This window comes from Canis lupus, chromosome 8, assembly GCF_011100685.1.
Source record: "Canis lupus familiaris isolate Mischka breed German Shepherd chromosome 8, alternate assembly UU_Cfam_GSD_1.0, whole genome shotgun sequence".
Lineage (NCBI taxonomy): Eukaryota > Metazoa > Chordata > Mammalia > Carnivora > Canidae > Canis > Canis lupus.
This window is the reverse complement of record NC_049229.1, coordinates 30,877,552-30,891,665: the sequence shown is the minus strand read 5'-3', so window position 1 is coordinate 30,891,665 and position 14,114 is coordinate 30,877,552. Positions and strand designations below refer to the sequence as shown.

The window sequence follows — 14,114 nt, the reverse complement described above, 5'->3', positions numbered from 1 at the left end:
GCTCCTGTGACACCAGGTGACCCCACACTCCCTCCATCTACTGGTAACATCTCACACCTCATACATCTCTGGAAGCCCTAAGGTTCTCCTCCCAAAACCAGTATGGTGCTTCAGGGAAACTGAGGCACGGAGACGCTCATCCGAGGTCATGCAGCCATACTCTGGTTTGACTGTGAACAGTGCCAGAGTTTCCTGACCATTCATCCACACCCGTCCAGGGGCTCCGGCTGCCTTTTATAGAAAGTTTCCACACACCTTCTATTCCTAACCTTGATCACAAGCATCGCCGGTCCACATGCTTTGGAAGCACCAGCAGACACTCTGTGTCACAGACTTAGTAACGCGCCCCATTTAGGACCATGAGCACAACTTGTTTGCACCGGACACTCAATGCTAGATATCCTTCTAGGGCCATATTTTTGGTTTTATCTCAAACACAGCTAACTAATCAGGGCTTTCTACATCAAAAAAAAAAAAAAAAAAAAAAAGCCAACTTTGGTTCTCCAAGAAAAATTAGCAGCTTACCACACACACCCTTTCCAGATCATCTCCGAGATGCCAAGGACATCAAAAGTCTGCAGTTTGGGGATGAAGAATACTTTGTTCCTAACTGCCCTTGGTGGAGCAGGGCCCATTTTTTTGTTTTTTTATTTTGCAGCCTGATGGTAATAGTAACAGAATATGAAAGATAATCTAATAAATAGAGATCATTACTTCTCTCTATATAGTTATATATATGTTTAAATATATATATATATGAGATATATAAAGTTATCAGAATGTTTTGACCTTGAGATCTAAAATGAGAAAGGCCTTTGGAAGGGAAGGATGTAAGCCTCTCAGAATAAGATCTGTAAGTGAAGGTGAAGAGCAGATATATAACCTTTAGCACATGACTTGCTCCACTAATCACTGAACAGATTCCAGTACCTAAATAAAGTCGCAGAAAACATACACATCAGAAGAACTGGCTCACTAATAAAACAAAGGATGTGCCAAGAAAGGGAGTGCTCACCAGACAATAAGGTGACTTGGTTTCTCAATATGACACAGGTACATTTTGACTGTGTAGTAAATAAAATAAAAGTTCATTGTAAAAGAGCCCCGACCGTCCCCCATGTGATCCGCCTTTGCTGCCTCCTCATGTGACTGGCCTCCCAATTTAGAGCGTAACCAACTCCCAGTGACCTGTAATAACACCATTCCCAAATTAGAGCTCTCAATTTGACTTGGCCTTGGTTCCTCCCTCCAAGCAAAATAAAGCATCCGTTTTCTTTTTTTTCACATTCGTAATACTCTCCTTTTTGAGTTGCCAACTCAAACCCTGCTCCAGTCAGATTGAGCCCTTCCTCTATTTTTTTTTTCTGGTTAGCCAAAGAGCCCGATGGAAAAACACCAAGAGACAAAAACAAAAACAAAATCAGACAAAAATTCCAAGTAAGTGACATTCAGCTGGAAAAGCTATGATTCACATGCAAATAAAAATCTCCCTGAATTCACTGTTACATGACGCAAGCCTCTGGCTTCGACATAAAAAGGGCAGAATGAAATCACCCACAATTAAACTCACTCTGGAATACTGGAATTCTCTGGCAAGGCCTACCCAACTAATGATAAGAAAACCCCCAACTGTGACAGAATGAAGCTAATTGTGTTGGATCCCAGGGCATCCCCACCTCAGCAGACATTCACTCCTGAACACTCTCCAACCCAGCATACTCCACCTTCCCTCACTCCCTGTCCTGGACTCAGCATAACCTCCAGGGAGACAGGGCTCAGATGGGTCTCCCAGGAGCAGCCCTCCTTTCTGGGCACACAGGAGGGAACTGTGCTGAGACCCTGGAGCTCACCTTCCACCCCCAAGTCTAGGATGCTACTGTGCAAGAAAACTTTCTAAGGAGCTCTGGGAAGATCTCCCCAAGAGTCTTTGCTTGAGCTTTACAGCATCATCAGCCTCTGATCTCAAGTCCAAGCCAGAGACAGTTCCACAAGTCACCTCTCTTGACTGGTAGATAATTTTCCATCCCATTTCCCCTTTTTCTCCTTTTCGGGGTGGGGGGAGAGTTGATCAAATACCACCTTTTTTCTTCCCCCAGATGGCTCCGTTAGGATGCACACTACACCTGCCCGAGAATCACAGAATTCTGGAGATGGAAGGGCCCTCAGAGAAATTCCTTGGCCCTTCCTTTACTAGTTGGGGGGGGGGGGTGTCTCACCTCATGATTCCTCCTTGATGGTCACCAGGGTCAAGCTCCTTCCTGGCTACTGGGAGCCCACTTCTACCATCAAAAGGAGTTAGGATTATTAAAGCCCTAATCGGACTCTCTATGACTTCTTTCCATGCAACAAAGTCAGTTTTTCTGAAACCACGAAGAATAAATCTAGAGATACTTATACACCCATGTTCCTACAGCCTTATTCGCAATAACCAAAATCAGCCCAAATGTCCATCAACAGAAGAATGGATAAACAAAGTATAGTATGTACAGACCATGGAATACTATTCAGCCTTTAAAAGGAATGAAATTCTGACACATACTACAACTTGGATAAAAATGGAAAGCCTTATGCTAAAAAAAGGACAAATATCACGTGCTTCCTTTATATGAGTACCTAGAGACAGAAAGTAGAATGGTAGTGACTCGAGGTTGATGGGAGGGGGAACATTACTGCTTAATGTGTGAAGAGTTCTGTTTGGGATGATGAAAACATTTTGCAAATGGATAGCGGTGAAAATAGCAAAACACTGGGAATATAACTTAACAGAACTGTACACTAAAGAATTCTCAAAATGGCAAATTTCATGTACATTTCATTACAGTAAAAAAATACCTCCCCCCCCAAAAAAACGTTCCCCTTTCACAAGATAGCTATCTCCCTAAATTTTCTTTTTCAGGCTCAAAATCCCTAGTTCCTTCTAATAATCTTTAGGTAATATGATCTCTAGACCTTCCCAGTTTCCTGGCCACACCCCTCTGGGTCTACTCAGTGTCTCTTTGAAAACCAACCTGGCCCTCAGAACTGAACTCAGACTGTGCTCAGCCACCTCCTGCCTGGGGTCTCCCTGGGAGGTATCTCGCTTAACCTCCAGACAGAAGCTATGCAGAGTGAGCCTAACTGGCTGTTTTGGCTGCTGGGGCAAAAAGGGCCAGGTTCAAACACATGCCATATTCCACCCCTACTCCTACTGCTGCTTCCCCAGGCCCCGATCCATCTCCCAGACAGCTGTGGGCAGCTGCAGCTGAGAAGTGAAACCAGCAGAGGCCACAGGAGTGGGGGGCAAAGGTGGGGGCAGCATCTCAGCTGAGCACACTTCGGGCTTTCCACAGATTTCCCTCCTTTCTCGTGGGTGTTTGGCAAATGGAAACAGGGCGGGCCGGGAGGTATCTCTCTCCGGGCGCTCGGAAGGTCTCTTAGCAGCCACCCACCACTTGCCTGTAGCCACCATCATGGTGTTCCACCATGCAAGCTGACCTGCATCACTGGGCTCGACACACTTGCCCCTCTCAATCCCTTCTGGAAACGCTTTGAAAGTTTGAGGTAGGAAAGTTCCCTTTTGCATTTTAAAGTGTGTTGAAACTGAGCAGCCTGGGTGTTGGTCTGATTCCACAAGTGAGTAATCCATTTCCTGAAAGTAAACTGCTCACCCTTTGGAAGTGGACCAGTGATTTTGGGGTGCCATTTGAAGTGTCGCTAACTGGGTAAATATTTACAGGCACAAGCCATGGAGCTTTTCTAGGAATGTCAGTTAATTTGCTAAATTAATGACCCTTAAGGTGGAACCCTTTAAAAAGTTCAATCGTCTCTAACGGGTAAGTAATTTACGCCTGGGACAAGGTACTGGGTTGGTGCAGGGGGAGGGTATGCTTGTCTGACTAGTTAGAATAACCACATATAAATTAAAACCAGGCCTGACTTAAAATCCTATCTTCTAAGGTTTTTTTTGACTCCTGATTTTCTACTAATATCTAAGCCAATGATGGGTCGACTTTGGAAAACTCTTTTCTATGCCAATATTTAGCCTAGAGTTTGAAATGACTAGATTTTAAAAAAAACCCTTCTTGGTGAGTCTGTTGGCCTCAGGGATTCCATACAGAAGATCTCATGTATCTGCCATTCACTAAAAAATTGTGCCCACCTGGCTGTACCTAGAGACTCCTCTTCTCCTGCGTGGAAAAATTTACACTTCAATCAGCTGGCTTGAAAGAGCCTTTTGCCTTGAATAATAAAAAGGTGATTTCTTTCTGCCTCCAATGATCACTTAAACAATCCTTTCAAAAAGACTCCTGTGCCATCTTCTCTTCCTCCTCCATGAAAGAGGCAATCTGCAACACGTAATCTAAATTTTCTGATTAAAAGTGTGCAGCTAGACGGATGTTTCTGGAGCTCTGTTGGGAAGCTGAGTTTCTGTGTGGCGCTCTGAGGTACGAACAAATCGGCTGAGAAGTGATTCTCAAACCCAGAATCATGGAAGTTCCTGAATCCGATAGAGAAGAGGTCAATCTGGATCTCTAATCAGTCTCCCTCCAGCACTCTTCTGTCTCTGAACAAGCCCATTTAGTAAAGAACTTAGGAATCACATGGGCTCAGGCATCACCACCTCTCTTGGGGGGGTCTTCCCAGACAGAAATGGGGGTTTCCCTGACTCTCCCTGAACCCCTACATGGTCCTGTGCCTCAGACTGTCCTATCTTATAACCACTGGTGCCCGGCTTTTAGGCCAACCCTACAAGATTCCCTGGAATTAGATGCCATCTCCCTGCTATTCCATCCCCATTCGGGGTACTCGGGAAGAAAATGACCACGTGTCCGAGAGATGACAGCTCTCCCTTAGTGTCCTGGAACCTAAACCCACGAAGACCAGAGCATTAGTGCATGCTTCCATCCCTTGAGAACCAAGCAGAGTGCTGGCTGGGTACCCAGCTTCCCTGAAAGGGTCCACCTCTAACAGCACTGTAGGGAAGAAAGTAGTGTGCCAGGGTTGGTTTTCCAGGTAGCCAGCAATGCTGAAAACAGTGTTTTTCCTTATTTGTTCATTTCCTTCCTACATGAGATAGCAGAGCTTAACACAAGTCACTGGATGCCTAAAAAACAAGGCTGGCCTATATTGTCAGTAGAGTGGGGATTTGGTCTTAATTTATTTCCTTTTATGCTTTAATTTGGCACATGTTCATTCTCCATTGCATTATCTTTTTTATTTTTTAAGAATGTAGCCAAGCCAGAATATAGACCCATCCTGGGAACTTGATTATGTGCTGAGAAACTCTATCTTAAATACTTGTGGGAACAAAGTAAATGCTTAAAATATAACTGATGATTAATAAGTATTAATGCCAACAGGGTTACCAGGAATTGGGGAATGTCCGACTCACAAGTTGGGCCTTCAATGGGATATGTGCTGGTTAAGTCAGGGACCCAGATATGATGTGTGTTTGTCACTTGGCTACTGTTGCTACCAGCACTCAACTGGCCCCCAGAAACGACCTCATTTTATTTTTCTTTAACTCCCTACTATACAGACCTGGTCTGGGGAGATGGAGAGAGCCCAGAAAAGAGTAAATAGAATTAAACAGTAGAGACAGGGGGCAGACATGGAACCGAGAAAGCCCCAACTACGTCTGCTGGCTTCTGAGTCCTGGGAATAAGCACAACTTCTGGATTTCTCCCAATGTTAAGGTGAACTCACACCTTAACATTCTTCCATGCGTGCAACAGACACCCCATGATCCTGAACATTAGGCCATATTGTGGGATGAGAATAAGCCTTCTTCATCCATGGATCCCTGAAACATACACCACCCTCCCTTGGGGAAGATTTTATTTATTTATTCATGAGACACAGAGAAAGGCAAAGACATAGGCAGAAGGAGAAGCAGGCTCCCTGCAGGGAGCCCAATGCAGGACTCGATCCCAGGATCCCAGGATCCTGACCTGAGCCAAAGGCAGATACTCAACCACTGAGCCACCCAGGTGCCCATCACACATCCCTTTAACCTTTAACACATGTGCCACCTCACATGTGTTCATAATATTTACCCCTATACCCTCTAGAAGGCCAATCCTGTAACCAAACATTGTATATTATAGTAGCTCTCTTCAAGAGCTCTGTTTCTTCTTAAGCAGGATATTGTGTCAGCCATAAGTCTTTCCATCATTGGGACCAGTGGTCTGTCACAGCTTACTTCTACTGCTCACCTTTTGGGAAATGTCCAATTCTCACTTTGGTTAAACTTAAAGAAACTGCTGAACTGGTCTTCTTGCCAATTTTTCACTTGAGGCCTCATGAAGAAGTGACTAAAAACATTTCCAAAATTACCAGTGTCCCCTCACATATGATGGTCAATGCACACATAGGATGACGCTTACCTATTTGGCCTCTGGTTTAGTTCCTAACTTAAGATCTAACATCTGTAGAGTACTTTTTCAAAAACCTCGCAAATCTTTTTAAACATCATCACATCTAATTTTCAAACAAGCACGAATGGGCAAGTAGTGGGGAGCCTGAGGCTGGTGGAGGTGAGTGCCATGCCCGGGGGGCTCCCCTGCTGCCCTGACTCTGCTCCCCAGCCTGGGGAGTCCCTGGTCCTCTCACTGGAAGGCTGAGCTAAGGCTCGCTGGGAGAAAGGTCAGCCCAGTGCAGCCTGACTAGTTCATTTGTTTTCCTGGTTCTTCTTACAAGTGAATCTAAACCTAGATTGGAGATGAGGAAAATAATAGTAGTTGAAGAGCAAATCCCAGCATGTCTCCAAAACAATAGAGACTCAAATTCTGACAGCAAAGAAGATGTTGCTTTATTCTTCTTTCTCTGGCTCTGCTGGCTGGGTGTGAGTGAACTGGGCGTGTCGGGTGAGAGGAAAAGAGCCTCTAGGACATACCATTATGATTATCTAACAATAACAACACTCTAACTGGCAATGTCAACTGAAAAGATGAAAAGCATGAGGTTTCTTTTACTCTACATGTAACTAGCTTCTGAAATTAAAAAAAAAAGTAAAAATATTAACTGCTTCATTACATCTCTGTGATACTGGTTACTTTTTTTTCTTTTTTAAGATTTTTATTTATTTATTTGAGAGAACACAAATGAGGTGAGGAGCAGAGGGAGAAGCAGACTTCCCACCAAGCAGGGAGCCCTGACACGGAGCTCAATATCAGGACTCTAGGACCATGACCCAAGCGAGGGCAGATGCCTAACCAACTGAGCCATCCAGGCATCCTGATGCTGGTTACTTTAAGTATTCTCCAACCCTTAGCATTATAAACTAAAGAACATGCTAGAACAGAGACTTCTGGATCTTAACTAAATTACTTTTCAAAATTTAGGAAAGGATAGTTAACAAATGTGGCTAAATTTAAGTAATTTCAGTTTAGCTTTCTCTTAAAATAACCATGTCATAAAGTAATCATACATTAAAAAGACTTCAGTCCCCACATCACAACTCTAAACATTATCTCTGTTCACAATCTAGAGATGTACACAATCTAAGTTTCAGCCACAGACCTGAAAATTATGCCACATTGCCAAGAAGCAACTCTATGGCAGATGCATTAAAAGAAAAAAAAAAAAAAAAGAGTGGCAGCTAACTAAGGCCCAATTTGCCACGCATTGTCTTATTAATTTTATTTTCTGAAAAGTAACTTTTTTACTAACAGAAATTGTGGCAGTTGTATTAAGATCAACGTTGTGACTTTTCACTTGAGTAGATAGTTCTTATCTTACAACCACATGAAGACTAAGAAAAAATTGCTGTGTGAAGAAAGACATAGTGACCTCAGACACGCTTGTGAGATTTCCCAGCAGATGCAACACAGGAATCAATGGTGGTGGACGACCAGGGATGTGCCATCTGGGATTGGAAGACTGAAAGTGTGGTCCCAGTGCGACTTTGAATACACATGTTCCATCTTCTCTAGACACACATGCACCTGTCCCACCACCACCACCACCACCACCACAACTGTTTTGCCTCCAAATCAGAAGATCATTATCTCCTCCCGTTCTCTCCATCTCAGGTCCCAGACAAGATCCCCTCACCAAATCTTGAAGACTATCACACAGAAGTATTTCCTTTTGCGCATTCTGAGAGATCGATCTGGTAAGGATAAGCAGATGGAAGAGGTACTATGTAAGACCCAGCAATGCAAAAACAGTTTCCCAACTATAGACAAGACCTCAGAGATGTAGCACTAGGTTCTAAGTCTGGGGAGGCAATCTCTTGTATTTCAGTTTCCTGACAAGAAAAAATAAACATAATACCCTTCCATCAGGAGCCACTTTCTAAGGAGGACCAGGAAAACAATGGTTTGTGCATCTAAAGACCCAGGACTAGTGTAGTGATAAGACATCCACTCTGAATATCCTTGTCTAAAGATCTTTAGATCCTATAAACTACAATCCCCACTCCTACCCATGCCTCAGGGCATCCTCTGAAATCCAGTCTTTGCCTAGAATCCTGCATCACCTGGAAAGGGGGGAGAGTTTAAACATTTCTGGTTGCAGATTTGCATTTTTGGCACTTTTAGAAAAGATTAGACTGTTTTTTTCATGTAACTCATTTCTCATAGTATTAACACTTGTGTTTTAAGAGCATGGAGCAGAGAGCTATTGTTAGAGAAGACAGGATCAGAATCAAGTGGCTGAGTTATAAGCTACATTGCTCATTCCTTTGCTGAAAATATCTCTTCAATGTCTACCTTCCCATTAGCAGCTCCCAAATATTCCTGATCCAAAGGACTGAAGATATATAAGAATCACCAAAAAACATCTTTAAATATTTGACCTTCCATCTCAGTCTCCAAGAATGATGAGAAACTGGCTCATCGGTATTTCCAGAAAGTCCCACCAGTCTGTCAGACACAAAATTCAAACCCAAGTCAATAAAAAATAAGCCATATCTAAAATATGTCTTCTTTGTTTCCCCCACTTCCTCCTGCTGTCTACTTTTGGCTATTTTACTACTTTTAAATCTTACATAGCATGAAGAAAGGGGGAATGTTACTTGAAAGAGGCTCGGGGACAAGGTTGGGTCAAGCAGAAGGTAAAATAAAATGTTGGGATTATTTAGGATTTCATTTTTCTATGATCTCCCAATAGACTGTATGTGTGTGTGTGTGTGTGTATATATATATATATATAACCTATACACCACATGCACACACATACACAATTACAGAAGAGTAGGTTGATAGAATGAATGAGACAGAACTGGCTGCAGGTCATTGGAGACTATTTTAAAAGCCTTCAGACACTAGTATAAACCCCAGGAGACTAATTCAGTAGACAAAAATGCCCTTTTAATCAAACAGTTCCAACATAGAAGAGAATTTCCTCCTTCCACCCAAGCCAAATATTTTACTGTGCATTAAAAGACTAATTAAAACAATATTGTGGTATTCAAGCATGTGTAGGTTATGAAGAGAAACCTTCATTTCATGAGCAAACACTGAATCTCTGGTGAGGGTTATACAAGAGTTGTGCGGAGACTTGCTTTGTTTCATTAATATTCACATATCCACTTGGTAAGAACGGTAGCTTGGAACTATGATTTCCATTACAAAGCCCCTGAAATGCCAGGAATGAGTCATGGCATTGTGCCTGGGCATTGCACTGATTTTCTCCATTAACCAGGCATATATACTGACAACTTCCAGGAGAAAAGCTGAATGAGTCAGTTTCAGGAATAAACCACATTAGAATACTATGTGCGAGGACTCAGGGTAATGGGAATTGGAGGCATTTTGTTTGTTTGTTATTGTTTTGTTCTCCTTAAATAGAAATATTCATAAAATCCATTTCTCCAAAAGGCAACAAGAATAGATCCATGCAATTATAAGGATTCTTACACCATGACCAAATGGGTTACCCAGCACAGTGTGGTAAAACTGCTACAATCAATAATAGCTTTTCTTTTCTTTCTTTCTTTTTTTTTTTTTTTAATAATAGCTTTTCAAGGACAATTCCATAGTCACTTGAACACACGGAATACTACCTCTGGACCATTTCCAAATATCTTCTCTTGTCCTGGCTCTCTTCTTCAGGTGTCTTCCACTGGCTGACTTTCACACAGGAATGGGAGTCACCAGTAGACAACAAATCAGCTAACAAAGGGAGGGAAAGGTGTGGCCAGAATTGGTGCAGAGCATGTACAGTGTCTTGGCAGCGGCAACAACCCTAACTGTACAGACGGATCTTGCTCCGGTGGGAAGCAGAATGCATTCTGTGGGGCTCTGGACAGTGGGGATTTTTACATTCTCTCCCTTGTGCCCTAGTTATAGAAACCAGACTCCAAATCTCTTTAGCCGTCCTCTTCCTTGAGAGCTGTTCCCCTATTCAAAAGATGAAGACCTAAGACACTATCATCCTGGCCATCTATTAAAAAAATATCTTACTTGAGCATATTCAGGGAAGTCTGGCCACAGTAAGATATTCAAAGTACTGAAAGCATCAGTGGCTAACATCTTCTCAGAATTTCTGATCTTATCTGAAGCTTGAAACCTGGATCGTGAAATGATTTGAGGACATCAGAATCACGACAAATGGAGAAATCTGAATATGCCAAAGGCACTTGAAAAGCCACACTGTGAAGTTCATTAATGAGAGTGATTACGAGGAGCTGGCACTCCTCTTTCCAGCACGGGCCTGCTATGGTTCTCATTGGCTCGTCTGTCAAGGATTTTACTCAGTTGTTCTACATCTTTCCTAGGACTGAGCCACAGACTTGCTTTTTCTTTTTTTGGATTTGGCCTCCAATGTTTAGGCACGAGTCAGCACACACAGATGAGTAGATAAACTGTGCTAATTTAAGGGAGCCCTCCCGTGGAAGGATTCTCTTTTAGCCCTCTATATTTAGTTAAGGTTTGTGCCTGTGTAAGACACTTGCTGAAGGACTGAATTTTCTAAACCTTTCGAGCAAGGAATTTCTGCCATGAGATCTTGCTTCCTAAAAGGCTACTCGATTGTTCACTGGGGCTCTTAGGTCCCCGTAGCCACAGATCATTCAAACAGGCCAATTAAAGTGACCTCTTTAGATGACAAGGTGACTAGCCTCACTTGCATAAATGCAGCAAGCACCTACCGTGTAGAGATCCAGACTGGTGAATATCCCTATCAGACAAAACTTGCTAAAATTTAATCTGATATGACAACTCTATTCAATTGCAACCAGAAGCAATCATTTTGATTAAATCACAGGGTTCCTAAATTTTACATTTAGTAACAAACTAAAGACTTTGAAGCTTTCTGCTGCTGAAGCACGGATTCTCATGTTCTTACACTGTTGCTTAGTCAGACCCAGTATGTGGTTAAGGAATAAGATTCACGTCTAGCTCTCAAGCAAAAATTTCAGAAAGATTCTGTAGCTTCCTGGCTATAAAATAAGCTGCTTTCCATGATAAGGGATTCTCTGCCTTCTTTTAAAATCTCTCCCCATTCCACTGATTTGAGTGTCATTTGGGGCATGGCTACATCAAAGTTAAGGGATTATTGCATTGTCACAATGACAAAAGTGTCAATGGATTTCCTCTTCGTGTTTTTGACATTTAAAGACATCTGCAGAAAGGTAGACTCCATCTGTGTCCTCCTGCTGGCAGAGACTAGATACCTGTATGGTAGAAAACAAGCCAATCCCATTCAGTGTCAGGATGGGCCTTTGGAGAACTGAATCAATTATCCTTTGCCTTCTCTTCTGTTTCTCAAATCTTGGGCAGGCTGAAGAGGTCAAGTTTCACATGAGCTGCTGTTGGGTTCTTATTTTATTAGAGAACCTCATGCAGAAATTTATATCCAAAAGCAACATAAAGGAGCAGCAAAACTCCTGTCCTTCTCTCCCTAAAAATGGAATAAATTTACTTGGCAGCATCTTTTGCTTCCACTGAATATATTTACTTCTTAAATGAGACAAACCTCTTGCCAGGCTTCTCACCCACTATGCAGGGACATAGGCCTCCTTTGCATAACCTCTTCTTCCCATGGAAAAGAATGAGAACGCTATGCTTTAATCTTTTGGTATTTCTTGTTGGACGCAAGTAGGATACTAAAATGGATTTAGGTCCCAGGAAGGAGAAGTGAATGAATTTTTTCATTCCCTTCCCCTTTTAATTATGTGTGCCCCAGCACGTTTTTTTTTTTTTTTTTTTTTCTGACTCACAGAGTAGGCTGCATACTCAGAGGCATCAGAGACTTCAGAAAGAAAAGAGTGGCCTCCAAAGTTAAGGTCTGAAAAAAAAAAACCAATCCAGATCCATGGGCTGAGGTTTGAAGTTTAAGACTAACGGCCGTGATTGTTTACACAGACAGAAGACAGTTATTTAAGGGTGAAATTTGATCTACCTTTAGCTCAGCCAAAATGATGATCCAAGAGAAGTGTAATGCTATGTCTTCTTACACTCTGCTGCCGAAGGGTCCTGCAGAGCAGCAGGGCTGCCAGGCTGGGACCTTCTGCTCCCTCCCAGGACCCAAGGCCCGGGCCCCACGACAAAGCTTCCCCCTAGGGATGCTGGGCATTCTGACAGCAGGTGGGGATTCAGTGGACTCCCAGAATGTTCCTTCTAAGCAGACTGAGGGGGTAAATGAAACCAGTCCAAACCTCAAGTGCTAAAAGCAGCAGGCAGCCTGCTTTGCTGACACTGTCACAAAACCCATGGTCTAGAACAAGGCAACCATTATTTCTTTCCTGGTCCCGAGAGAGGTTGTTGCCTGTATGTATTGTTTTCTAGCTTCATAAGTACCAAATAAGGACGACTTTTGGTTCAAGGTAGGAGCCATGACTGTTTATATGACCTCACTCTTTCTTACATAATATATTAAACAGGCCCCTTAGGCCAAAGTTTGAAAGCTGAATTCTGCCTCTGGACAAATATGTGCCATTCCCATTGAAGTTGGTGTGACTTGGCTATCAGACTGCTGGGGGCAAACTTCACTCTTAAGCAAGGATACAATGGATAAGTAATAGTTTCCAAGACTGGAATTAATGCTCTAATAAAGAGACACTGGAGGACTATGGAGAAAATGCTTTTAAAACCCAAATCAACAAATACTTCCCATCATTTATGAATGTGCTTGTGGACCTTCCTTACAAGGTAATCCTTGAGAAAGGCCCGGGCACCTCTCTGAAGATAGTTCAAAGATCTCTTTAAGCGAGCTTCTACTAGGAGAAATGTGGCCTGGACCAGAAGATCACACTTCCAACTATTGAAATGGTGGTATCTTCCTCCCTGTCACTTGTTGGGAAGATGAACAGTGGGTTCCAGAGCAACAGATTACATTATAGTTGCACTTTATCACTCTGTTCCCACATTTTATGGTAATTAATCTTGATTTGGTACACATATAGATTTATTGTACACTACCTTGTTCCACAATTCATTTTCTTTTTTAAAAGATTTTATTTATTTATTTGAGACAGAGAGAGAGAGAGACAGAACGAGTGGGGGAGGGGCTGACAGAGAGGTAGAAGCAGACTCCTCACTGAGCAGGGAGCCCAATGCAGGGCTCAATCCTAGGACCCTGATAACATGTCCTGAGCTAAAGTCAGACACTTAACCAACTGAGCTACCCAGGCACCCCTGTTCCACAATGAATTTTAAATGACTTCCATGTGGTCTTTGGAACTGCCCCACATCCCCATACACTTAAAAACAATAAATTTAACTTTAAAACATAATAACTTGGACGATTATTTTAGAAATTAAAGATAGCCTTCACACAGCTAAAGTTGAAAGTAAATCAAACCCGAAGCATTCTAACCCTCCAATTTTCATTTAAAGACAAATTCCAAGAGAAGAGGTCATCTCAGGGGCCCTGTGAACACTGTGAAACATGTTCCAAAATCCTACAGAATCCTGTTACAAGTGCATAGAAGGAGGCCTGACAAAGGCCCCTGAGAGGATGACCTAGGATGGAGCCCCTCATTGGGCTCCCTGCTCAGTGAGGAGTCTGCTTCTCCCTGTCAGCCCCTCCCCCACTCGTTCTCTCTCTCTCTCTCTCTCTCTCTCTCTCTCTCTCTCTCTCTCTTTCTCTCTAATAAATAAATAAAATCTTTAAAAAAGATCACTGAAAACAAAGTCTCTGAGGTCAGCTTTAATCACACCCACCTCCCCATCATACTAACCCAGGAA

At 42.7% G+C, this 14,114-nt stretch overlaps 1 protein-coding gene across 2 annotated transcripts in view; it reads right to left on the bottom strand.

Moving 5' to 3' along the window:
- The window catches only part of SAMD4A (sterile alpha motif domain containing 4A), a 210,590-nt gene that overhangs the window by 97,418 nt on the left and 99,058 nt on the right, over positions 1-14,114 (bottom strand). The gene's annotated exons all lie outside the window — the stretch shown is intronic.